Here is a 27,840-nt window from a genome sequence, read left to right on the forward strand (position 1 = left end):
TGCCTCAGAATCCCTCCAGGCTAGTGTCAGACGCAACACCAGCATCTCCCCCCAGGTCATCTCCTCTGCCGCCCCCACCCCACCCCGGCCTATCACCCTCACCTTGACCTCCTTCCACCTATCCCACCTCCATCGCCCCTCCCCCTAGTCCCTCCTCCCTACCTTTTATCTCAGCCTGCTTGGCTCTCTCTCTCTTATTCCTGATGAAGGGCTTATGCTCGAAACGTCGAATTCTCTATTCCTGAGATGCTGCCTAACCTGCTGTGCTTTGACCAGCAACACATTTGCAGCTGTGATCTCCAGCATCTGCAGACCTCATTTTTTACTCAACATCAAAGTATCAAAACAAAATGAAAGAAAGCAAACAGACTGTGCTATTGATCTGTGTTTCAAAGATTTTTAAAAACTTTTTCCACTCTTTAGATCCAGCTTGCTTTTGTTGTCTGTCTGTTTGTGAAGGAGGGAATTTAAAAGGGTTAGAGTTTAAGTTAAGCTTTAAGTTTAAGTATGATTTTTAGTGCACTACAGTGAGTCCTGACAAAATTAATGTAAAAAAAACGATCTTTTTAAAACCATAAGACAATGAGAAATAGGAACTGGAGTAGGCTGTTTTCTCTGCCATTAAATTTGGGGCGGCACTGTGGATCAGTGATTAGCACCGCTGCCTCACGGTCCCAGGTTCCATTCCAGCCTCAGGCAACTGACTGTGTGGAGTTTGCACATTCTCCCTGTGTCTACGTGGGTTTCCTCCAGGTGCTCTGGTTTCCTCCCACAGTCCAAAGATGTGCAGATCAGGTGAATTGGCCATGCTGAATTGCCCATGGAGCTAGGTGCATTAGTCAGAGGGAAATGAGTCTGGGTGGGTTACTCTTCAGAGGGTCAGTGTGGACTTGTTGCCCCGAAGGGCCTGTTTCCACATTGTAGGGAATCTAATCTAATCTAAATTGGACCATGGCTGACCTGACATTCCTCATGTTCACCTTCTGCATTTTCCCCAGACCTCTTTATTCCCCTCATTATCATGTGCCTGCCCATCCATCTGTCTGTCCGTCCCAGCCTTTAATATACACAAGGACAAGGATTCTGGCCCAAAGCTGTTTAAGGCAAGGAGTTCCCATGACTCACAACCCTCTGAGAGAAGATATTCCTCCTCATCTCAGTCTTAAATTAGCACTCCTTTATTCTGATACTATGCCCCCGGTCCTTGGCTCTCCCACGAGGGGAAGCATACTCTCAGCACTTACCCTGTCAAGCACCTTAAAAATCTTGTATATTTCAATGAGATTATCTTTCATTCTTCTAAACTCAGTGAATAAAGTCCCATTCTATTTGGCCTTGGCTCATCAGACAATCCCTCCATCATCCTAGTGAACTGCCTCCAAATACATAATATTTTTCTTAAATAAGAGGATCAAACTGCTCACAGTATTCCAGAGATGGTCTCACCAGCACCAGTACAGTTATAGTAAGACTTCCCTACTCATATGCTGAACTCCCTGGAAATACGGTCCAACATTCCATTAACCTGCTGCCCCTGTGTGCTAGCTTCCTATGTTTTGTGCACAAGTCCCTCCAAGTCCCTTTATTTTGCAGCTTTCTGCAGTTTCTCTCCATTTAAATAATGCTGTTCTTTTGTTCTCCCATCAAAAATGAACAATTCACATTTTCCCACATTCTAATCCATTTGTCAATATTTTGCCCACTTACTTAACCTATCAACATCTCTCTGTAAACTGTTTGTACTCCTCTCGCCAGTTGCCTTCCCACCTTTTTTTGGGTCATTTGTAAATTTGGTTATGGAACACTGGCATCCCTCCACCAACTTATTAGGAAATGGTTGCAGTGCCAGCACTGATTGCTGTCGAACCCTACTGATTACAGGTTGCTCAGTCTGAGAAACAATCCCTCATCCTTACTCACTGTTTCCTGCCATTTGCCACTTGTCTAGCTATGCAAATATAAAACCTTCAACACCATGGAATCTGATCTTGTGACTTAACAATTTGTGAATGCCTTCTGCAAATCCAAACACAACACATCCACTCTATCCATTCTAGTGGAGACTTCCTTGAGAAAACAAATAAATAGTCAGACATGATTTTTCTTTTATGGAACCAGCCAACTCTACTTGATGAAATTATGGTTTTCCAAATGAGTTGCTATTACTTCTTCATTAATTGATACCAACATTTTTCCAACAATAGATGCTTAGTAGTGACCCAAATTTTGCCTCTCTCCCTTTTTTAGTAAGGGTTTCACATGGACATTTTTCCCATCCTCCAGTACTTCTCGAGAATTGAAGGATTGTTTCATCCACAATTGATTCATCCACTATCTCTGTAGCTACCTCTTTTCTGATCTTAGAATGCGAGTCATCAGGGACTGCTTTTAATCCCATTAGTTTGTTTAGTATTACTTCTTTAGTAATGGCGTTGGTATTTAATTTCTCCCCTGTATTTTATAGTATTATTGGAATGTTTGAAATATCTTCCACTATAAAGACCAATGCAAAAAGGAGTCTGACGTCTCTGCCATTTCTTTGCTCTCCACAACCGTTTCCCCAGATTCATTTTCCAAGGGATATGTTCACTTTGACCTCTCCCTCTTCATTTTTAACAGTTAAAGAGGCTCTTATTGTCAGTTTTTTTATATACCTGGTTAGTTTGCTGCTGTAGTTTATTTTCTTTCTTTTGGTTTTTGGTGCTCCTTTGCTGGATTCTAAATTCATCCCAGTCTTTGGGGCTCTCCCTGAATATAAATTTACTTTTAGTAGGTATACCACTATGGTACTACCAACATAGTAGTAGCTATGCCTATGAGCTGGTATCTATCACAGCACTGGTGTCAGGCTTTCTGTGTACTACAACCTACACAGACTGGGCACTAGCTGAAAATGTGTTGCTGGTTAAAGCACAGCAGGTTAGGCAGCATCCAAGGAATAGGAAATTCGACGTTTCGGGCATAAGCTCTTCATCAGGAATGACTGGGCACTAGTAAAGCCACAGGTGAAATCTGTGCAGTTTTAGTCTCCTTATCTGAGGAAGGATCTTCTTGTTGTAAAGAGAGTGCAGCAAAGGTATACCAGATTGATTCCTGGGATAGCAGGACTGACCTATGAGGAGCGATTGAGTCAGGATTTTATTCAGTATGGTTTAGAAGAATGAAGGGGATCTCATCGAAACCTATACAATCCCAACAGGACTAAAAGGTTAGATGCTGGAAGGATGTTTCTAATTGTAGGGAGTCCAGAACTAGGGGTCAGAGCTTAAGGATAAGGGATAAATCTTTTCCAACTGAATTGAAGAGAAATTCCTTCACCCAGAGAGTGCTGAGCCTATGGAATGCACTGCCACAGAAAATGGATGATGCCAAACATTCTGTATTTTCAAGAAGAAGGTAGATGTAACTCTTGTGGCAAAAGGGATCAAGGAATATGGGAAATGATGGGATTAGGGGATTGAGTGGCAGAGCAAGATCAAGGGGTCGGACTGCCTACTTCTGCTCCTGCCTTCTGAGTTCCTCTGTCTATCATCTTCAAGCAGCAGATTGTCCTATCGCTGTTTCTGTGGGGCCCAGGGAGGGATGCTGGCTTGCCTCAAACAAGAGGAGGCTAAATAAACCTCCCAAAACATTTGTTTCATGTCTCTTCCTGTTAAGGATTGCAAGAAAAAAAGGTGATTAAATTACCATTTTGTCTGCTTTTACTTAATGCAAAATGCATGATTATGTTGAACAATTACACAAAGGGACGTAAAATTGAACAAATTGAAGGGAAAACAAAAGACTTCTTGGATAACTAAATGGCTAGTCCTTCATAACTCCGACCTCATATTTAAAACTTTGATAGGAACTTTTGTTTAGTTTTGGTAATGTTTAATGTAACATACAGTGCTTTGAAAAGTAATGATATAATTGAGGGTAATGTGCAGCTTGTAAATAGCTTTAAATTCTAGAAGACAAAAGAAGCCACTTCATTCATCTTGAATATGTTTGCCTTTTAATTACAATATAGCAAGCTTCTTCAATAAATTTGCAGAAAAATACTAAGGGAATTCAATTCCCAAATGAATCCTTGATATCTTACTTTAATAAGTGTGTGTTCATGCCAGCAGAGAGATGTGGAAATGTGAACTCTGTAGTGGGAAACTGTCATGGGAATAATAAACATGGCAACAGCAGACTTTTTTTTGTTAAATCTACATTTCCATTAGGCCAATGTGTTGAAATAGAAAATCAACAGAAAGCAAGATTTGGATTGAGAAATACAAGATCTCTTTTGTTCAGGTTAACAGCAAATCTAAAAAAAGGACTGAAACTACCATATATACTTGTGTATAGGTCAACCTCATGTATAAGCTGACCTGAAAACCTAGGATCAACTTAAACATGAGGTTTATGAAAAATACCATATGTTTTGCCCAAAAATAAAGGGTCAGCTTATACATGAAGTTGGCAAAAAATCTCGTATTTTTCATAGACCTCATGTTTAAGTTGATCCTAGTTTTTCAGGGGCCTCCTCTTGACCATATATGTAGACTTAAAGGGTATGATTTGCAAATTTTTGATTCAATACCTGCAACATCACATGTTATGCGCATCAGTATATATTTGCGCAATGTAATTTACAAATCGTTAAATTAAGTGTTGATAAATGCATATGTACATAAAAATATTTTATCTACTTTAAGTACTTATTTATGTAATATTTACTTACATATATTTGACCAGTGAATGCAAATATCTACAGTATGTTATAGCATCCCTCAACCTTGTCTCTCTGCTGTTGCCTCAATTTCTTCGAAGTAGGTGTCATGTACAATTGTGCTCTGAACTTATTGAAAACTCCGTCAAATTTTTCTGACAAAATAGCATCATGAAAAAACAAGTATAGAGCACGGTTTAAACTAAAAGCTATTGAATTTGCAGAGAAGAAGAGCAACAGCTTGGCTGCAAGGGAAATCTGTGTTTCCGAAAAACTTGTCTGAGATTGGATGATAAATGCCGCACAGTTAAAGGCTGTGCCAAAGCAGAAATAGGCCAACTGAGGACAGTTGAACAAGTGGCCACTGCTAGGAGAAAAGGTTGCTGACTGGGTAAGTCAGTGTTGTCAGAATGGAATTATAGTGACTCAACAATGTATAAGAATACGCACAAAAACACAGCAAAAAAAGATGGACTCATTGATTTCAAAGCCAGTGCTGGATGGTACAGTAGGTTAATGAAAAGGTATAATTTAGTGCTCAGATAGAAAACCAATGTTGCCCAACGTCTACCAGAAGAACTTAATGGCAAGTTAATTGGGTTCCATCTCTTTGTAATCAGAAGAAAAATAGATGCATACTCTCGTGCATCAACAACATGGACAAAACCCCAGTGAACTTTGATACGCCAGTGAACAAAACTGTGGACAAGATTGGAGCAAAAACAGTTTTGGTTAAGACTACTGGCCATGAAAGGAGTCGGTTCACTGTGGTACTTGGTTGTATGGCAAATGGAACAAAGTTATAGCCTGTGGTGATTTTTAAACAGAAAACCCTGCCCAAATAGCAATTTCTAAAAAGGCATTGCTTTCCTCATCCATGAAAAAGGGTGGATGAATGGAGGTGGCTGCAAGACATGGATAAGGGAAGTCTGGAATATGGGACTGGATGGACTTAGACAGGAAGAAAGCTTACTGGTTTGGGATATGTTCAGATCACACAGAATAAGTGTTATCAGTGAACAATGAGCTAACAATACTGACATTGCAATGATCCCTGGAGGCCTTATGAGCATGGTGCCGCCACTAGATGTTAGCACCAATAAACCTTTTCAGGATTTAGTATGGAAGAAATGGGACACTTGGATGCAAAAAAGGGAATGGCTTAGTGGTATTGTCACTGGACCAGAAACCCAGGTGACGTTCTGGGACCCTTGGTTCAAATCCTGCCATAGCGGAAGATGGAACTTGAATTCAATTTTAGGGTGACACGGTGGCACAGTGGTTAGCACTGCTGCCTCACAGCGCCAGAGACCTGGGTTCAATTCCCGCCTCAGGCGACTGACTGTGTGGAGTTTGCACGTTCTCCCCGTGTCTGCGTGGGTTTCCTCCCACAGTCCAAAGATGTGCGGGTTAGGTGAATTGGCCATGCTAAATTGCCTGTAGTGTTAGGTAAGGGGTAAATGTAGGGGTATGGGTGGGTTGCGCTTCGGCGGGTCGGTGTGGACTTGTTGGGCCGAAGGGCCTGTTTCCACAGTGTAAGTAATCTAATCTAATCTAATCACTGCTGCTATCCCGGGAAATGGCCCGTGCACACTGCTGCTACCCACAGGAAATGGCCCGTGCACCCTGCTGTTACCCCGGGAAATGGCCCGTGCACACTGCTGCTATCCCGGGAAATGGCCCGTGCACACTGCTGCTATCCCGGGAAATGGCCCGTGCACCCTGCTGTTACCCCGGGAAATGGCCTGTGCACACTGCTGTTACCCCGGGAAATGGTCCATGCACTCTGCTGCTATCCCGGGAAATGGCCTGTGCACACTGCTGCTATCCCCGGGAAATGGCCCGTTCACACTGCTGCTATCCCCGGGAAATGGCCCGTTCACACTGCTGCTATCCCCGGGAAATGGCCCGTGCACTCTGGTACTGCCCCCGGGAAATGGCCCGTGCCATCTTTCTGAAATCCTCCAAGTTTCACAACATCCTTCCAATAGGAAGGAAACCAGAATTTCACACAATATTCCAAAACTGGCCTACCTAAAAGTGGCCACAACATGACCTCCCAACTCCTGTACTCAAAACTCTGTCCAACAAAGGAAAGCATACCAAATGTCTTCTTCACTATCCTATTGACCTGTGACTTTCAATGAACTATGAATCTGTACTCCAAGGTCATATTCTTCAGCAACGTGTGTAAGGAACCCTGTATTTTTGCCAAGATCATGAATCGTGAGTGATTCTCTGTTATTCCGCTGAGTTTTTTATTCTCTTCCACATTGTTTACATAACTTCACCCAACTTGTAATCCTCTGTTTTGAGGATTGCTAATTTTTAAAACTCATTCTCCATTTCTCAACTTTACTGAAATATTTAAATTGCAAAATAAAGCCATATTGATAGGTTCTTCACTAGCCCCAATTCAAGCCTCAACCTCCTAAAATAAGATTAAGCCTCAAAACATTTAGTTGAAAACTCACCTTCTCAAAAATAAAGTCCAATGTCTTCCCTTCTCTAACACAGTCGGGAATGTGGTGCTGAAAAAGCACAGCAGGTCAGGTAGCATCCAAGGAGTAGGAGAATTGACATTTCAGACATAAACCCTTCATCAGGAATGAGGCAGGAATCAGGAATGATTAAAGGTTTATGCCCGAAACGTCGATTCGCCTGCTCCTTGGATGCTGCCTGACCTGCTGCGCTTTTCCAGCAACACATTTTTCAGCTCTGATATAGACACTGCCAATCCATTTGTAGTGATAACCTCTTCATATCCAATACAATCATCCTTGAGGTCAAGATCTATACCTGTTACTCTCTGTACTTCCTTCTCTGTAAACTATCACTGGGTCATATCATGCACAAACTCAAAGCCAGTTACCATATCCATACTGATGAAACTCAGCTCAAATTTTCTGTCATTTCTCTCATCTCCTCACGTACTATCATGGCTAAGTGTGACAGAGTGTTTGATCAATTGTTACTTTTCCCAACCAAATATTAGGAGGTTTGCAAGGTGACCTGGGGCAATGGAGCTGGATATTATACCAACATATTTTTAAGGATTAAATAAATAAACTTAGGGGAATGTATTTTGCAAACAACAATTCTCAATTGATTTCTTTTTTTGTCTGGTTGAAATGCATTTTGGATTTTCCTCCTCATTCTTTCCCTGATTATGCCACTGTAAAACATGAAGCAATGTCATTTCTGTAAATACTTTTCACTCTGTGGTGTTGAGTGAATTATGTGTGTGGCTGAAGAGTAGATCAATGTCCATACAGGGATTAATGCAAAATAAAATAAAATGTTTTTGAATGGGTAACGCAGAGCCTCCACTTATTTTCTGTAATACTTACCTCCTGGCATGTGCCCTCATTCACACACCACGGCTGAGGTGAACCTTTCCAAACTAATAACTTTGATTATCTTAAGCAGGTTCTTATGACCTTTTTTTTAAAATACCCCACATTTAACAAATGGTGCATGGATTAATAAATCCTGTTAGGCTGTCAGTAAGGACTGCATAGAGCACTGGGCCCTTGCAGATTGTTGGTACATGCTGGTGAACACATCGGAAGGATTTACAGTGAGGAATGACAGGCTCTGCTACAAAAATACATGTTAGGTATACACCACAGGATCAATAAATTATGACAGCATTGCTTTGTTTGACATCAATCAATAATCTCAGTGGTGTATTGTATTTATACAGTGAGAAAGAAAGATTTACACTTACAGTGCACTTTTCATGATATGAGGACATGCCAAAGCACGTTATAGTTAATTAAATTCCTTTGAACTATTAAGTTGAAAACAACAGCAGCCAATTTATGCACAATGGGTTTTCTAAACAACAAAGTGACATTGAGCTGATCATCTGTGTTTGTGGTGTTTATCTCGAACATCTTGGTGCAGCATATCTCTCATTCAATCACTGCTGTCAGGTCAGGTGACCAATTCTAGGAGGGGAACCAGCCAAAAATTCAAAAATGGGATGTTGGCATGATGAAGCTACAACATGGGACCAGATGCATGATCGATGAGAGATCTGACATGGGACAGTGTGATTTGGAATTAACTAAGTGATTCCACAACCATTGAATCAGATCAAAGTTCTGCAGTCCTGCCGGGTCTTGTTATGAATTGTGGTGGACAATTAAACAACCAACAATGGGAGGAGGCTCCATGAATATCTCCAATGGGAAGCCCGGCACCTCCGCACAAAAGTTGGAAGCTTTTACAACCATTTTCAGCCAGAAGTGATTGGGTGGTGCTTCAATACTTCCTTTCTCTTTCTTTATATAGCCAGTAAAGATTGAAAGTTCTCATGTCTGGAGTCAGGTGAGTCCAGTCTGATGACTAGAAGCTGAAATGCAGAGAAGAAGGTTTGGTGTGGAGAGCACAATCAGTACAGCCAACGTCTCTACTCCCCAAGATTTCTTCACTTGCTGCAACAGATGCAGGCCTTCCAAGGAAATGATAAATTGGTGTGTCAGCGATGGGGCAAATGCTGTTGGCAGAGATTCAGACCAAGCAACCTCATAACTTCAGGCACATCCTCAACCAACCCGAACATCATCATCTTCATGTCCAAGAAGCAAAAAAAGATAAAATTCCCTTATTTCGTGTTGACTGTAAACCACAAACTAATGGGAAGATGCAGGTGAACAAATTTACAGATATTGTAAATGTGGTTGTATATTATAATGTGGTTGTATATTATAATGTGGTTGTAATGGACCCAAATATAAACTGTTCGAGGAGAAAGTGAGGTCTGCAGATGCTGGAGATCAGAGCTGAAAATGTATTGCTGGAAAAGTGCAGCAGGTCAGGCAGCATCCTGTTCCTTGGATGCTGCCTGACCTGCTGCGCTTTTTTAGCAACACATTTTCAGCCCAAATGGAAACTGGAATAGCATTAGAAGCAGTGAGGGGCAAGAATTCTCAGACTGTGTCTGATTTTTTTTTCCTCAAGCAACATGTTTCCAATCCAATGACAAAGGAGACACTGAATTTAAATGCAATTAATTAAAACATTTGGAATTTAAAACTATTACAAAGTCTGAAACTATTGTCATTTGGCTCATAAACCCATGTAATGCCCTTTAACAAAATGTTATTCTGTCATCTTTACCTACATTTCACTCTGGATCAATAGAAAACTGAATGACTCTTCAATGCCCTCTGATGTGGCCTAGCAAGCAACTCAGTTCTAACATACTACTACAAAAGTTCAAGAAAGGAATGAAACTGGAAGGATCAATAAATATTGGACAGCACCAGGAACCCGGGTTCGATTCCCGCCTCGAGTGACTGTCTGCTTGAAGCTTGCACATTCTCCCTGTGTCTGCGTGGGTTTCCTCCCACAATCCAAAGACATGAATTGGCCATGCTAAATTGCCCATAGTATCAGGTGCATTAGTCAGAGGTAAATATAGGGTAGAGGAATGGGTCCGGATGGGTATTCTTTGGAATTTTAGTATGGACTTGTTGGGCCGAAGGGACTGTTTCCATAAAGTAGGGAATCAAATCATATCACTCCAGGCACTGGAAACAACCACAGTAAATTCAACCCTGTAAGGTTTTCCTTACTAACACCTGGAGACTTTGTCAAAAATTGGGAGAATTATCGCACAGACGAGTCAAGGAACATCCTAACAGAATGATATTCATACCTTACAGAAAATGTCCCAGACACCATCATGAATGTCCTTGGGTATGGCCTGTCCCATCACTGGGATAGACCATAGCAGAGGTGACAATCAGGGAAGAATTGCTCTGGGAGTCCACAAACTTGAATTCAGACCCCATGAAACGTCATGGCATCAGGTCAAAGGTGAACAAGGAAATGCCCTGCTGAATACCACCTATTACCTCTCCCACCTCTACTTAATCACGATTGCTCCATTCGAACATCGATTGAAGATTCACTGAAGCTGGCAAGGGCACAGAAAGTACTCTCAGCGGGGCAGTCCAATGCCCAACACAATTTCTTTGCCCATTCTCCTCACCTCTCCAAGTCATTATGCAGCTTCTCTTCTTCCTCTGCCTATGCCTGCATCTATCTTAATGTCACGTGAAATGTATCCTCTCTGAGCATTCTGATGTTCCTATGAATAACTTTTCTTAAGTCATAAGATCAGGAGTGGAATGTTCACGGATAATTGCCCAATCTTTAATTCCATTTGGGATTCCTCAGTTATTGAAGCTGCTTATGCCAACATACAGGAGAATCTGGACAACATACAAACTTGAGTCGGTACTTGGCAAATGACATTCCTGCCATACACGTTCCAGGCAATGCCACTGTCTAACAACAGAAAGTATTGCAATCTCCCCATTATATTCAATGATGTTATCATTTTGAAATGAAGCGCATACATTCATAAAGACTGAGGAGTGGCAGATGGAGTTTAATTTAGATAAATGTGAGGTGCTGCATTCTGGAAAGGCAAACCAGGGCAGGACTTCTACACTTAATGGTAAGGTCCTGGGTGTGTTGCTGAACAAAGAGACCTTGAAATGCAGGTTCTTAGTTCCTTGAAAATGGAATCTCAGGTAGATAGAATAGTAAAGAAGGCATTTAGCATGCTTTCCTTTATTGATCAGAGCATTGAGTATTGGAGTTGGGAGATCACGTGGACATTGGTTAGGCCACTTTTGACATATTGTGTGCAATTCTGGTCTCCCTCCTAGGGGATGTTGTGAAACTTGAAAGAGTTCAAAAAAGATTGACAAGGATGTTGCCAGGGTTGGAGGGTTTGAGCGATAGGGAGAGGCTGAATAGGCCGAGGCTGTTTTTCCTGGAGTGTCAGAGACTGAGGGGTGACCTAATAGAGGTTTATAAAATCATGAGGGGCATGAATAGAGTAACAACATCCTATCCCTGGGTTGGAGGAGTCCAGAACTAGAGGTCATAGGTTTAAGGTGAGAGGGGAAAGATTTAAAACGGACCTAAGGGGCAACTTTTTCACGCAGAGGGTGGTGTGTGTATGGAATGAGCTGCCAGAGGAAGTGGTTGAGGCTGGTACAATTGAAACATTTAAAAGGCACTTGGATGGGTACATGAATAGAAAGGGTTTGGAGGGATATGGGCCAAGTGATGGCAAATGGAACCAGATTAATTTAGGATATTTGGTCGATACGGATGAATTAGACCAAAAGGTCTGTTTCCGTTCTGTACATCTCTCAGAGTCTAGACTGTGCATGCAATTATGCTAATGCAACAGGTACGGAAGGAGACCTGTCTAGCATCTCCAAGATGAGGAGCGACATGATATGGATCTGAGCAACCACAGAGGAGACAAATACACAGGCTGCCTCAGCTCCTTTCAGCCTCCAGGAAGGAAGTAGCCGTTGCTGAGAGCAGAGTTCGCCACACCAGGCTACGGTCTGCATGTGCCTGTCATACCTTTTTCTATTTTTTGAGGCCATGTAATCATGGCTCCAGGCTAAAGAACTTTCGATGTGTAGTGGCTACATAAAGAAAGAGAGAGGGTGTATTGGAGGATTACATCGGACACATGGAGAGCAAGCTTTCATAAAGGAAAGGGCGGAGTTACCATAGATCAATTTATTGCAAAAGAAGTGGATTTACTTCATCTCCAATAGAAGCACAATACTAGCAACTCAAAGTGTGCTACTGGATCATGGTATTAGAGGGGGTTAGAGGGGCTCAGATGAAACATGCCTGAATCAGATGATCCCTGACATTAATGCTTTCCTGATGAGAAATCAAAGTCTGTTCTGGACTGTGGCACCTCCACACTGTGCAGCCAAGACCAATCTGTGTTCTGCATCTTTGTCCTCCTCCTCTTCCTCTTGTTCTGTCCCTTCTGTGTCCAGCTCCTCCTCTTACTCTGATGAGCCATGGTGTTCTAGAACTTCAGCACCATCAAGGGCCACATCTCTCTGAAATATGTGAAGAGCAGAGCACTACATGCAAGATCCTTGCAGAAGTGTAATGCAGGGCAGCCACCTCACTAATCCGGCCACCTGCACTACACTAGAACTACATCTTTAGAGTCCAATGGCCTGCTCTACAGTGATTGTTGACAGCAGGTACCTTTAGTGTCAATCCCTCTATTGAGCTGTGTCAGGATCTCCTACAGATGTCGGGATCTCCTACAGGGATCAGGAGCCATCTCTTCCAAGCATAGTCATTGTCCTCTGGAATCCATGTTTGTGTGGATGCATCCTGAATTTCCAAATATGCATGGCAGTTGCTGGATAGCAAGCACATATATGGAAGTAGCTCCTGTTGTAATCGCAGACCCAGTTGAACATCAAGGAGTGGAAGGCCTGCCAGTTGATGAAGGTCTCTGGCCTGTCCTTTACAACTTTGTTGGCCATACAAGCACAATTGGCAATACTCTACACTGGAGGAATCCAGCGAGGAAATTAAAACCATAAATGAAAAGCCACTTTGGTTGAATAAATTTGGATTCAGGGCAGGCCAATGATTTCACGAACGCAATTTATTGATAGCCATTTTTAATTGATAAGCTTTTAAAAGCTGATTTCAAATTCTGAAGCCGGTCATCGTGGGATTGTAACTTCCATTTCCTAAATTCTCGTTCCAGACCTCTGGATGACGAGTTCATTAATCATTACCATTACATCACAAAACATTCACCCAATTTAAACTTAAATGAAACAAGTGTTTCTTCAGCTTCCTTTCACTTAATACAAAACTGCTTGGAAATAAGAAAAGACAAAGCTGAGTGATCTATAGGAGAAAAAAATGTACTACAGGCTTGCAACAGATGAGTCGATTACTGTAGAACTGTTTCTGTCAGTCAGAACATGAGAGAGATCAGATTGATGATAATACAAGGCTGGTTCGATTTAAACTAATCTATTGCATGTATAGTCCTCACCCTACTTCTATAAGGAATCGAAAGAAGCTGACAGAGATGTAGGTGATGCATAATTTCTCTCCTGTGAGATTAAATCAAGGTCAAACATTTCTCTTAAGTCTGCAAATAACTGTTCAAGATCTTGCAAACAAATATCCAACAGTTTTGGGATGCCTCAACTCTTATATATGATCAATAGTACTCACCACAATCTCTCAAATCTGATGCACTGAAAATGGAAAAGGATATTGTATGGCACGGTGTCTCAGTGGTTAGCACTGCTGCCTCACAGTGCCAGGATAACTGTTTCCATACTGTAGGGTATCTAATCTAAACAGCCAAGTTTTTGGTATTGAGACTGGCTCTAATGCAATGATGGGTACATGGGGTTCCAGGAGATCTATTGTGTTATGGGACTCTCTAGTCCGAGATACAAACAGACGTTTCTGCAGCCAGCAGCGAAAAATCAGAATGGCCTGTTGCTTCTTTGGTACCAGGATCAAGGATGTCTCAGAAAGGGTGCAGAATACTCTCAAGGGGGAGAGGGCACAGCAGGAGATTATTCCAAACATTGAAATCAACAACATAGGAAGGGAAAAGGTTGAGATTCTGATGGAAGATTACAAAGAGTTAGGCAGGAATTTAAAAAGGAGGTCCTCGAGAGTAGTAATATCTGGATTACTCCTGGTGCTTCGAGCGAGTGAGGGCAGGAATAGAAGGATAGAGCAGATGGATGCATGGCTGAGGAGCTGGTGTATGGGGGAAGGATTCACATTTTTGGACCATTGGAATCTCTTTTGGGGTAGAAGTGACCTGTACAAGAAGGACAGATTTCACCTAAATTGGAAGGGGACTAATATATACAGGGAGATTTGCTAGAGCTGCTCGGGAAGATATAAACTCGTAAGGCCGGGGTGGTGGGGGGCAGGGGGTGGGATCCGGGGATGTAGTGAGGAAAGAGATCAATCTCAGACTGGTACAGTTGAGAACAGAAGCAAGTCAAACAATCAGGGCAGGCAGGGACAAAGCAGAGAACAAGGTAGGACTGATAAATTAATCTGCATTTATTTCAATGCAAGGGGCCTAACAGGGAAGGAAGGTGAACTCAGGGCATGGATAGGAACGTGGGACTGGGATACCATAGCAATTACAGAAACATGGCTCAGGAATGGGCAGGACTGGCAGCTTAATGTTCCAGGATACAAATGCTACAGGAAGGACAGAAAGGGAGGCAAGATGGGAGGGGGAGTGGCATTTTTGTTAAGGGCTAGCATTACAGCTGTGCTGAGGGAGGATATTACTAGCAATACATTCAGGACAGTTATTTGGGTGGAACTGAGAAATAAGAAAGGGATGATCACCTTATTGGGATTGTATTATAGACCTTCTAATAGAGGGAAATGGAAAAACAAATTTGTAAGGAGATCTCAGTTATCTGTAAGAATAATAGGATGGTTATGGTAGGGGATTTTAACTTTCCAAACATAGACTGGGACTGCCATCGTGTTAAGAGTTTAGATGGAGACGAATTTGAAGTGTGTACAAGAAAACTTTCTGATTCAGTGTGCGGATGTACCTACTTGAGAAGCTGCAAAACTTAACCTCCTCTTGGGAAACAAGGCAGGGCAGGTGACTGAGGTGTCAGTGGGGGAGCACTTTGGGGTCAGCAACCATAATTCTATTAGTTTTAAAATAGTGATGGAAAAGGATAGACCAGATCTAAAAGATTAAGTTCTAAATTGGAGAAAGGTCAATTTTGACAGTATTAAGCAAGAACTTTCAAAAGCTGATTGGGGCAGATATTCACAGGTAAAGGGATGGCTGGAAAATGGGAAGCCTTCAGAAATGAGGTAACGAGAGTCCAGAGAAAGTATATTTCTGTTCGGGTAAAAGGAAAGGTTGGTTTGTGTAGGGAATGCTGGATGACTAAAGAAATTGAGGGTTTGTTAAGAAAAAGAAGGAAGCATATGTCAGGTATAGACAGGATAGATTGAGTGAATCCTTAGAAGAGCATAAAGGCAATAGGCGTATACTTAGGGAAGTCAGGAGGGCAAAAAGGGAATATGAGATAGCTTTGGCAAATGAAGTTAAGGAGAATCCAAAGGGTTTTTACAATTACATTAAGGACAAAAGGGTAACTAGGGACAGAATAGGGCTCTTCAAAGATCAGCAAGATGGCCTTAGTGTGGAGCCGCAGGAGATGATTAAGATACTAAATGAGTATTTTGCATCAGTATTTACTGTGGAAAAGGACATTGAAAGATACAAAATGTAGGGATGAAGATGGTGACATCTTGAAAAATGTCCAAATTACAGAGGAGGAAGTGCTGGATGTCTTGAAACGCGTAAAAGTGGTTACATCCCCAAGACCTGAACATCTGTACTCTGTGGGAAGCTGGGCCTCTTACTGAGATATTTGTGTTATTGATACAGGTGAAGTGCCTGAAGACTGGAGGTTGGCTAACGTGGTGCAACTGATTAAGAAAGATGATAAGGACAAGACAGGGGAACTATAGACTAGTGATCTTGACGTCAGTGGTGGGAAGGTTGTTGGAGGGAATCCTGAGGTATAGGATTTCCATGTATTTAGAAAGGCAAGGACTGATTAGGGATAGTCAACATGGCTTTGTGTGTGGGAAATCATGTCTCACAAACTTGATTGAGTTGTTTGAAGAAGTAACAAAGAGGATTGATGAGGGCAGAGCAGTAGACGTGATCTATATGGACTTCAGTAAGGCTTTCACCAAGGTTCCCCATGGCAGACTGTTTGGCAAGGTTAGATCTCATGGAATACAAGGGGAACTAGCCATTTGGATACAGAACTGGCTCAAAGGTAGAAGACAGAGGGTGGTGGTGGAGGATTGTTTTTCAGACTGGAGGCCTGTGACCAGGGAGTGCCACAAGGATCGGTGCTGGGTCCACCACTTTTCATTATTTATATAAATGATTTGGATGTGAGCTTAAGTTCAAGTTTGAGATTCCCAACTAGAAAAAATAGTTTTGTTTCCTTGGTTTTTTTTTGCTTCCCACTCCCAGCTTTTATCAACCAATGTCACTAGATTTACGATCCATTAAAAGTTTTCCTATGATCCGGGTCTCTTGGTAAAAGATTGGAATTTTTAAAATTATTCTTTCATGGAATATCGGTATCTCTGGTTTGGCCAGCATTCATTTCTTGTCCCTAATTGCTGTTGAGATGGTGTGGAGAGTTCTCTTCTTGAACTGGGGCCTTATCCTTATGAAAGATACTGTGTGATATGTTCAGGAGATTGGTTAATGTGTAATGTGTTTCGATGGAGAACCGTTAATTAGAACAGGAAGGAGGAGTTGGAGATTAACATTTTATGAAACAAGTACAAGGTTGGTATGAAATATTAATCTGATTTTGAGTATTCAATTCCACAGATTTGCAACTGCATTGAACTTCAATTCAGTTGCATATGGAATATTGTGTCCACTTCTGATCACCACATTAACAGAAGGATGTGGTGACTTTTGAGAGAGTGCAGAAATGATTTACCAGGTTGTTGCCTGGTTTGGAGGGTATTAGCCATCAGAAGAGATTAGATAAACATGGTTTATTTTCAGTTTAATGTTGAAGAATGGGGGGGGCGGCCTGATAGATGTTTGCAAATTTAGGAGAAGCGTGAGTAGAATGGATAGTCAGTCTTTTTCTTTGGTTAAAGATAAAAGTAGGTAAGACTAAAGGAGTTGTGAGAGGCAGGCTTTTTACACAGAGAGTAGTAAATGCCTGGAATGTGCTGCCAGAAGAAGCCGTGGACACAGGTACAATAGCATCTTGACAAATCTATGAAGTGGCAGGGAATATGGGGATATGGACCACATAGAGGCAAAAGGCTTTTAGTTGGAAAGGCATTATGTATTGACACAGTCTTGGTGAGCTGAAGGGCTTGCTCCTATGTTCTATTGTTCTTTGAAGATCTCCACCTGAACTAGGTCTTTTCAATTTCCTCAGCTAAATAACTTTCTGTACATTTTGAGCATTTCACAAGTTGTTTCAAATTTCCAGCACTTGCAAGTATTGTTTTGCTGCTTATTTACTACTTAGGATATTGAAGAAATCAAGGCAACATGTGGAGAAAATTAATCAGAGTTCGATGCTCAATGTACTGCAACCTATCATGTGGATACTTTAAGACATACCTAAATATCGATGTTAAGTAAAATCAGCAAATTTGAAATATCGGCCCTTAGGAAGAAAGATGTCGAAGTAGCACAAGTGAAAGAAGCCTTATCCAATGGTTAATACATGCTTCTGACTCAGAGTTTGTGGATTCAAGTGTCGCTCCGTGATTTTGAGCTCATAATGTAGATCATAATGCAAGACGAGCAAATGCGAGGTCTTGCACTTTGGAAAAAAGAATGCAAGCATGGACTACTTTCTAAACGGTGAGAAAATTCATAAAGCAAAAGTACAAAGGGATTTGAGAGCGCTAGCCAAGGATTCTCTAAAGGTAAACATGCAGGTTGGGTCCGTGATTAAGAAAGCGAATGCAGTGTTGTCATTTATCTCAAGAGGGTTGGAATATAAAAGCACCGTTGTGCTACTGAGACTTTATAAAGCTCTGGTTAGGCTCCATTTGGAGTACTATGTCCAGTTTTGGTCCCCACACCTCAGGAAGGAAATACTGGCACTGGAGCATGTCCAGCGGAGATTCACAAGGATGATCCCTGGAATGGTCGGTCTAACATAGGAGGAACAGCTGAGGATCCTGAGATTGTTTTCATTGGAGTTTAGAAGATTAAGGGGAGATCTTATAGAAACTTACAAAATAATACATGGCTTGGAAAGGATGGATGCTAGGAAATTGTTTCCATTAAGCGAGGAGACTAGGACCCATGGACACAGGCTTAGTATTAGAGAGGGTCAATTCAGAACAGAATTGCAGAGACATTTCTTCAGCCAGAGAGTGGTGGGCCTGAGGAATTCATTGCCGCAGAGTGCAGTGGAGGCCGGGACGCTAAATGTCTTCAAGGCAGAGATTGATAGATTCTTGTTGTCTCAAGGAATTAAGGGCTATGGGGAGAATGCGAGTAAGTGGAGTTGAAATGCCCATCAGCCATGATTGAATGGCGGAGTGGACTCGATGGGCCGAATGGCCTTACTTCCACTCCTATGTCTTATGGTCTAATGGTCTTATTGACCCTCTAATGCAATAATGATGCAATACTGTGCTATCAGAGATGCCAACTTTCTCAGGCATGAAGGCAAGTCTGTCCTATCAGGCAAAGTAAAAAATACCTCAGCTGTGATTCAAAGAAATGCAGAGCATTTGATTTGGGGTCTTAACCATCAACTAACATCATTAAAAAGCAGACTATCTAGTCATTATCTCATTGCTACTTGAGGGGCCATGCTGCACATCATTTCTGTTTCTCACACAGAAATGCTTCAATAGCATCCAATTGTTTGCAAAGCACTTTTGGACTTTCTGACATCATGAAACTTGTTATAGAGATGCAAATTATTTTTCTTTGCGTGTAGGCATACGGAACTCACCTAATTCAGGCCAGTACTAACTCATCTTTGGAGTGAGTTCGCATTTGTTCTTATTCAGCTTTAGTTGAGTGAATGCTGAAAAATTGCAAATTTATTGCTGAGCAAAAACTCTGATCTCCAGGGTGTAGATCTAATTTGGCTCCAATTTAGTTTACAGCTGTGTAAACACCCCAGTGCTGTGGAAATTAATTAGATGCCATGAAATGCATTGTGGCTCATTACAGCTACATTGTGCTGTGTGTATTCCTTTGTGATACGCAGGCTGGTGAACCAAGAAAATGTTTACAATTGCTTCTGGAAGCTGAATAAAATTCTGAGATTTTCTATTCTTTGCAATGGGTAAACAGAGCTTTCCAATTTCCATATCTTTAATAATAATTATACTGCAACATTAGAAGCTGGGGATTGAGCATCAGACAGACAGCCAACCATGCAATTTAATTGAAGATTATGTTGAACAAATGGGTTGAATTTTGTTTTTTTGTAATGTCAACCATTAACATTGTTTGCTATTTACTTGCATGTTGCATGTTCTTGCTGTAGATCAACAGTTCTCCATATCTTTTTGCTATTAATCTATTAATCATTCACAGGTTAATAAGACCATAAGACATCGGAGTGGAAGTAAGGCCATTCGGCCCATCGAGTCCACTCCGCCATTTAATCATGACTGATGGGCATTTCAACTCCACTTACCTGCATTCTTCCCGTAACCTTTAATTCCTTGTGACATCAAGAATTTATCAATCTCTGGCTTGAAGACATTTAGCGTCCCGGCCTCCACTGCACTCTGCAGCAATGAATTTCACAGGCCCACCACTCTCTGGCTGAAGAAATGTCTCCGCATTTCTGTTCTGAATTTAACCCCTCTAATTTTAAGGCTGTGCCCTCGCCTAACGGAAACAATTTCTTCGCGTCCACCCTTTCCTAGCCATGTATTATCTTGTAAGTTTCTATTAGACCTCCCCTTAACCTTCTAAACTCCAATGAGTACAATCCCAGGATCCTCAACCGTTCCTCATACATTAGACCTACCATTCCAGGGATCATCCGTGTGAATCCCCGCTGGACACGCTCAAGTGCCAGTATGTCCCTCATGAGGTGTTGGGCCCAAAACTGAACACAGTACTCCAAATGGGGCCTAACCAAAGCTTTATAAAGTCTCAGTAGCACTAAAGATGAAATTTTGCACCTGTGTTGAGGAATACATTGTTGATCTGCACGAAGTGGCAAGGACTAGTGACCTGAAAAAACTAAGAACAGTGATATTGCCCGCCCCAAACCCTTTTGGAATGCTGAAGTATAAGAAAGATTCTGCACCTGTCCAGTTAGGTCCAGTATACTGGTTATATTCCACTCGGCTAAGCAATCTAAACTGGAGACCTGAAAGAATGAAGAACAATGACATTGCCCACCCCAAACTTTTGAAATGCTTGAAGTATTAATGACCCATACTCAGCCATCTCCTTTCCAAGAAACAGTATTTGCACATCAAACAAGAAGATTTTATTTTCTTAGTAGATATAACATGTTACTCAAAATAGACAGCTCTATAAATGGTATCTACATCAGTAATATTTTGCTAAATTAACTTGGATGTGAAATATCAGTTGAAGGCACATCCTTCTCTAAGTAAATATGATATGCCTGTTTTATTCCAGCACTCAATCTGTGGATCCTTGGATTGATTTTGCAAAGTTTCAACTGTATATCAGCCTCTACATTCTAGACTTTATGGTGGCCAGATGTGGCTAAAGTGGTTAAGAGGAGGTGTACGAGAAAGCATTTTCACCCAGAGAGAATTGGAACTCATGCCTGTAAGAGCGATGGAGGCAGACTCTCTCATCACATTTAAGAAGTACTTAGACATTCACGAGTGAAGCCAAGGCATACAGGGCTATGGGCCAAGTGCTGGGAATGGGATTAGAATAGTTAAGTGCTTGCTTTTGACCGGTGTAGACTCAAGGAGCTAAAGGGCATTTACCTGTGCTGTAGACCTCTATGAGATGTTTTCACCTGTTAGTAAAATGTTTGTAGGTTTAAACCCCAGTCTAGAAGCATGAATACTCAATCTAGGTTGACACTTCAGTGTTAATTTAACTCCCATACAAGCAGGAAAAGATCAAGAGGAATTTAATATTTTACACATTTCAAATGTAATCCAAATTTAATTTGAACACAGCCAAAGATAAGGTTTTAATGGAGGCAACTAGGTCAGCATGAGCAGATGACAATTCCACCCTCTGGAAGTGGATCAGTCAATGATTTTTAAGGAAGGTGTACGTGTCCTTTATAACAAAGTTCTGTTGCCATTCTTATAGAATGGCTTATGCATCAAGAGGAGCAGCTACCTTTGCCTCAGATTCACATAGACGCTTCCAACTCCACCATCACAAGACTAATCTCCCCTTACTACAAAGACCATTTTACCACCCTCTTGACAGCCAGCAGCCTCCGCACCAAACACCATCAACTCCCAGTAATATTCCCCCAACTCTGCTGCCTCCCAACCATCATTACACCCTTCCATAATCACTCTGACCACTATCTCAAAGTCCCTCAATGACCATCTCCCCTCTGACTACCAGCTCTCCCCGACCCACCACTCCTAACCATCATTTCACTGCTCCAGAACCATTATGCACCCCTCTCCCTCCCACAGTGCTCCCACTCACTGCAATCTGTCCCTCACAGCTGTCTGTTCTCTGCTCAATACCATCCCTTTGTTGCATGCCTCCTTATCAGGTGCCAGGATCAATGTTACATAGAGTGAGCCCACATCTCGACTACAGTGTTCAGTTTCAGACTCCTTATTTAAAGAAGGATGTGAAAGGAGTGTCTTGATTGAAAGATAAAAGATCCTGAACAGTCTTAATAAGGTAGATATGGAAACGATGCTTCCTCTTGTGGGTTAGTCCATAATTAGGGAGGGCAGTTTTAAAATTTGAGATAACCCAATCAGGGCAGAAATATTTTCTTTCCGAGGTTTGTGCAGCTTTGGAACTCTCTGCCTTTATAGGCAGCGGAGGAATGGTTCATTAGATAATTTTAAGGCAGAGACAGATGCAATCTTATTAGGCAGGGGCAGTACGGTGACTAGTGGTTAGCACTGCTGCCTCACAGCGCCAGAGACCCGGGTTCAATTCCTGCCTGTGTGGAGTTTGTACATTCTCCCCGTGTCTGCGTGGGTTTCCTCTGGGTGTTCCGGTTTCCTCCCACATTTCCAAACATGTGCAGGTTAGGTGAATTGGCCATGCTAAATTGCCCATAGTGTTAAGTGAAGGGGTAAATGTCGAGGAATGGGTGGGTTGCGCTTCGGCGGGTCAGTGTGGACTTGTTGGGCCGAAAGGCCTGTTTCCACACTGTAAGTAATCTAATCGAATCAAAGGTTATCAGGAGCAAATGAGAATGTGGAATTCAAAATACAAACCGATCTGCCCTGACCTCCTTGAAGGACACGTCGAGGTCAAGTAGCCTAAATTTTGCTTCTATTTTGTATGTTCGTTGATTGAAAGAAAACAAGCAACAGCTATATAAAAGTGATCTGGCGATTATAAAAATGGAAAGGCATTCAGGAAACAAACCTGGACTTCTGCATTTTGCATTAATTACTACCTCCCAATTCCAGACACATGGCACCATAAATATTGAAGACTTCAGTGCAGTATGAAGGAGTTTCTTCAATTTCCTCACTTCTAGAGTTCAATTCCACTTGCAATAGTGATTACCTGGTGACTAGTTTTCATTTGTGAGCTTGAGTAGGAAATGCTGGTGTGCTATTCAAGCATTAAGATTCGTAATTAATTGCTTCACTCCTTTGCACATCTTTGGAACCTAATTTCTTGGTAGTCTGATAGCCTTCCGTTGGAACACAGAGTATTAAGAAAGATGATTAGATATCAACAAATGCTTATTTGTGCGGGCAGGCAGATTACGGAAGAATTTATTTGCATGGTACTGCTTGTGTGGTGCTAGACTGACTATTTAGATTCTGCAAGGACAGTGAATGCTGCATAATCCTTGCAAAATTGTTCATTGATATTAAGATCTCAATGGAGACCAATAACATTTTTCAAAATCTGAAAACCCAGACCTGTATCAAAAGAATAAATTGTGAAGGTTCACAGTTTAAAACAAAACAACCTGAATGTATAAAAATCAATAAACCAATAATGACACTTTATTTTCCACAGTCAGTTGTGTTATATATATTGAAAGTACAGTGAACACAGTTCCTTATATTCCCATCAAAACTCTTGATCTTAAGTTTCCTTTTGCAGCCACTGGGCTTGTAATTGTAAAAAGCTCAAGTCAGATACTTATCAGAAGTTGGAAAATTACTCATTTGGTCTGATAACTGTTTCAAACACTTGAATAAGGATTAAGATTTCTTCAACCTTTCACTAACATCTGGAAAGATAGTCATTTCAAATTTCTTCCAACTCTCCAAGGATTGTCGGATCTCAGTCCAAAACACGTCTCTAACATTGTACACTGATACACCTCAGTACAGATGTGCTCTAACTCTGGAGGCTCACATCTAAGAACCCCCTGCCTCATAACCTTCATTTCAGCTATCCCAGAAGTTCAACTTCTTGTTAATCGAGTCATTTGGTTTGCAAACAGTTTAAACCAGCAGACAGAATTTTCAAAAAGAAAACCAGAGAACTGCAGATGCCACAAGGAGAACTAGAAATTTGCATGTCTTTACCAAGCAAGAAGATGTTTGGAATTACACGGTGACTCTGGTTAGCACTGCTCCCTCAAAACACCAGGGACCTAGTTTCAATTGCAGCCTCAGGTGACTGTCTGTATGAAGTTTGTACATTTTCCCTGTGTCTGCCACAGTCCAAAAATGTTCAGGTCAGTTGGCTTGGTCCTAGTGTACAGGGATATGCAGACTAGATAGATAAGATGATAAATGCAGGGTTACAAGGTAGTGGTAGGTCTGGGTGAGATGGTCTTCGAAGGGTTGGTGTAGACTTGATGGGCTGAATGGTCTGCTTCCACACTGTAGGGATTCTATGTTATCAAAATCACTGTGAGACAGGAGGCAATTGAGACTCTGGATGTCTAAAAAATTGAAAGTGAGAACATATCAGAAAGGTTGGCAGCACTTAAAGTTTATAAGTTGACAGGACCAAAGGAGATATTTTCAATGATTTGGAAGGAAATAAAAGTGAACAATGTAGATGCATTGGCCATAACTTTAATCTTTCTTAGGTACATAGTTTGTGCCAAAGAACTGCATGTTACATCCTTATTCAGATCACATGCAAAGATAATTCCAGGAACTACAGGCCTGTCAGTTTAACCTTATTGATTGGAAAAATGGAAGAAACATTAGCCTAGTCACTTAGACATGTGGATTAATTAAAGAAAACCAATGTTTGTGTTAAGTGCAAATGGTATTAAGTTTTATTTTGATGAGGCAATAAAGTTGTTTGATGCCGACTATGTAGTCGATGAGGGGTACACGGATTTCTTGATAACGTTTGATGTGAAATGCCAGCTAGCAGGCTTGTCAGCAAAATTAAAGTCCAAACAGTAAAACAGGCTGTGACAATCAAAATTAGCTGAGTGATAGGAAGCAGAGAGTGGTGATGAGCTGTTATTTTTGGAGGAATAGTGAAGTTTAACAGGGACAGCTGAGTAGGGGTTGTCATGGAGAAAATGTAGAGAATCACCAGGAGATGCAGAGAGTTCTTCAAAACGTAGGTCTTTTATTTGCAAACAAAAAACTGTGACATCGAGAAAGCAGATTCTCAAATGCCCGTGAACCTTAGGGTCTGTGGATTTTTATAATATTTTTTATCATGTTTCTGTGAGCTTATCAGCATGTCCAACTATATTAATCAAAATACTTCACTCTAGCTACACAATAAGCCAGTGATGTTTGTTCCCATTATCTCCTTAGTTGTACATTCTACATAATGCTATTCTAATGTCACTGTTGGATATTTATTATCACCTCTGCTACAGTGATCTTCCATTCCAGACTAACCTGTCATGATAAATATTCAGCTATTCCAACTATTACAATAGTCTCCTGTCTCAAGCTGACTCTACTATTAATTAGATATTAAATGTCATGTCCCGAATATTTATTGTCCCAATCTTGTCAGAGAAACTTGCTTTATTACTTGTGTTATCTCATCTCACCATAGTGACCTTTCAGCCTCAACCTTACTCTGTTAATTAGTGTCAGAGCAGTCCACTATTCTTATCCTATCCTTCCACAGGTCACAGATTGCCAGTGGTCTTCATGCTTTAACCTTTCCCATGCTTTCACGCTCTTTATTTTCCATAGAGTCTGTTTTTCTTAATCTTTATTAAGGACTTGGTTCATGGGGACTTTTGGTACAACTTCAAATTGTGGATTTCAAAACCTTGGAAATATTGTAAACTGGGAAGAGGATAGAGATGCAACTCAAGAAGAGATAGCCTGGTGGGACAGGCTGACATGTGGCATATGAAATTGAATACAGAGAAGTGTAGGTGCAACAGGCTGTAAAAACAAAGAGAAACACTGAAAAATGGAGCTGACTCCCCTTTACACTTCAACTGCATTTATTAAAAAACAACAGCATGGAATGAAACATGCTAAACAATTATCACTTTCCCAGAAGAAACCATATACTAGAGGCTGGGCTATGGTCCTAACCAGTAATTTTTTATATAAAAAAAACTATTGTCTACCTTAAACCTAACTGGCCTAAAAATCCTCTTGCTAACCCTTACAAAATTCTTATTAATAGATTAACAATGTTTCAAATTTACTTCCTGTTGAATGTGACTCACCTCTGGATCACGGGCTGTTCTCCTTATTATTTCTTCCCTGAGCAGTCCACCTTGCTGATGCTCCCACTTGTATGTTCCCTTCCCAAGCCTCCAGTCTGCCATCTCCTCACTCACAGACCAATACATCTCCAGTTTTGCTGATCTCAAATGCTCATGACTTCTAGCTGACAGTCTCCCACTTACTGCTGCTCACAGATCCACCCCTTCATTGAACCCATCAAGTGGTAGAACTAGGGCCCAGGGTGTTAGGAAAGGGGAAGGGAAAGGTGGGGGTGTGAAGAGTTGGTGTGCCAGAGGGTTTTTTAAGATTAGATTAGATTAGATTACTTACAGTGTGGAAACAGACCCTTCAGCCCAACAAGTCCACACTGACCCGCCGAAGTGCAACCCACACATACCCCTACATATACCCCTTACCTAACACTACGGGCAATTTAGCATGGCCAATTCACCTGACCAGCACATCTTTGGACTGTGGGAAGAAACCGGAGCACCCGGAGGAAACCCACGCAGACACAGGGAGAACGTGCAAACTCCACATAGTCAGTCGCCTGAGGCAGGAATTGAACCCGGGTCCCTGGCACTGTGAGGCAGCAGTGCTAACCACTGTGCCACCGTGCCGCCCATGAAGCAAGAGTGGCCGATGAGAGAATTCCACAAGGACCATTCCCTTCGCCATTCCCTGGTTTGCACTACGCTTCCCACCAACCCCTCCAACCCCTCTTGGTACTTTCCAATGTAAGCGAGAAAGATGTAACACCTGTCTGTACACTACCCGCCTCACCTCCAAAACAGTCCTTCCAGGTGAGACAGAGATTCATCCACCTCTCCTCCAACCTAGTCTACTACACCCAGTGCTCCCGATGTGGTCTTCTGTACATCGGGGAGACCCAACGTAGACTAGGTGACCAGTTCACCAAGCATCTTCGCCTGGGCTAAAACAGCCAGCCTGACCTCCCAGTGACCGCCTATTTCAATTCCCGTCCCACTCACTCTCCAACATGTTCATCCTTGGTCTTCTCCATTGGCACAGTGATTCAGACTGCAAATTGGAGGACCAACTCCTTACCTTCCGCCTGGGCAACCTACAGCCCAGAGGAGCTAACAATGAATTCTCAAATTTGAAATAACCTCCCCCTCCATCCCCCTGTTCCCTTTCCAGCCCCACCTCTTCCCTATTAACTAAATTCATCCCTCCCATTGATCAACCAGGCTGTACCCACTACCTGTGTTCACCTATCACTACCTCACCATTCTGCGACTCTCCCCACCCCATCCCCCTCACTCTTTATCTGTAGCAACCCAAAATGTTGACTTCTCCACTTCCTGATGCTGCCTGGCTTGCTTTGTTCTTCCAGCCTCTTATCTGTCTATTTTGTTATCATATTGGCAGCCTAAACACTACCTATTGTTAGCCACTTAACAGTATCCACTCACAGCTATTCCCAGCCAGACTGTTATCGACTCCTTTGTCTGTCTGACTGATCTTCTCTGTCTTTGGGCTCCATCCCTACATATCTTTTACTGCTTACTCCCTCCCTCCACCCTATCTTCTGCATATAGGTCAACATTTTCCTTGCGGCCATCAATTCTGAGGAAGGGTCACCGGACCCAAAACATTAACTTTGATTTCTCTAAGGTTATTGAACTAGATATTGATTCCCAGAGGTTGCAAGGTCCCCAAGTGGAAAGGAGATATTGTTCTTCAAGCTTATGCTGAGGCTCCCTGGAACTCTGCAGTAGGCCTGTAACAGAAATGTCAGTGTGGGAACACAGAGGGAAGTTGAAGTGGCCACCAATTGAAAACTTGGGTGCGTTTTTGCCGACAGAATGTAGATGCTCCATAAATTGATCACCCAATCTGTATTTCATCTCACCAATGTGAAACATTGACTTACATAGGAACCTCGATTATCTCAATGAGATGGGTGGGCAATATTTCATTCAGATAATTTATTATTTGCT

Source organism: Hemiscyllium ocellatum, chromosome 6, assembly GCF_020745735.1.
Source record: "Hemiscyllium ocellatum isolate sHemOce1 chromosome 6, sHemOce1.pat.X.cur, whole genome shotgun sequence".
Classification (NCBI taxonomy): domain Eukaryota; kingdom Metazoa; phylum Chordata; class Chondrichthyes; order Orectolobiformes; family Hemiscylliidae; genus Hemiscyllium; species Hemiscyllium ocellatum.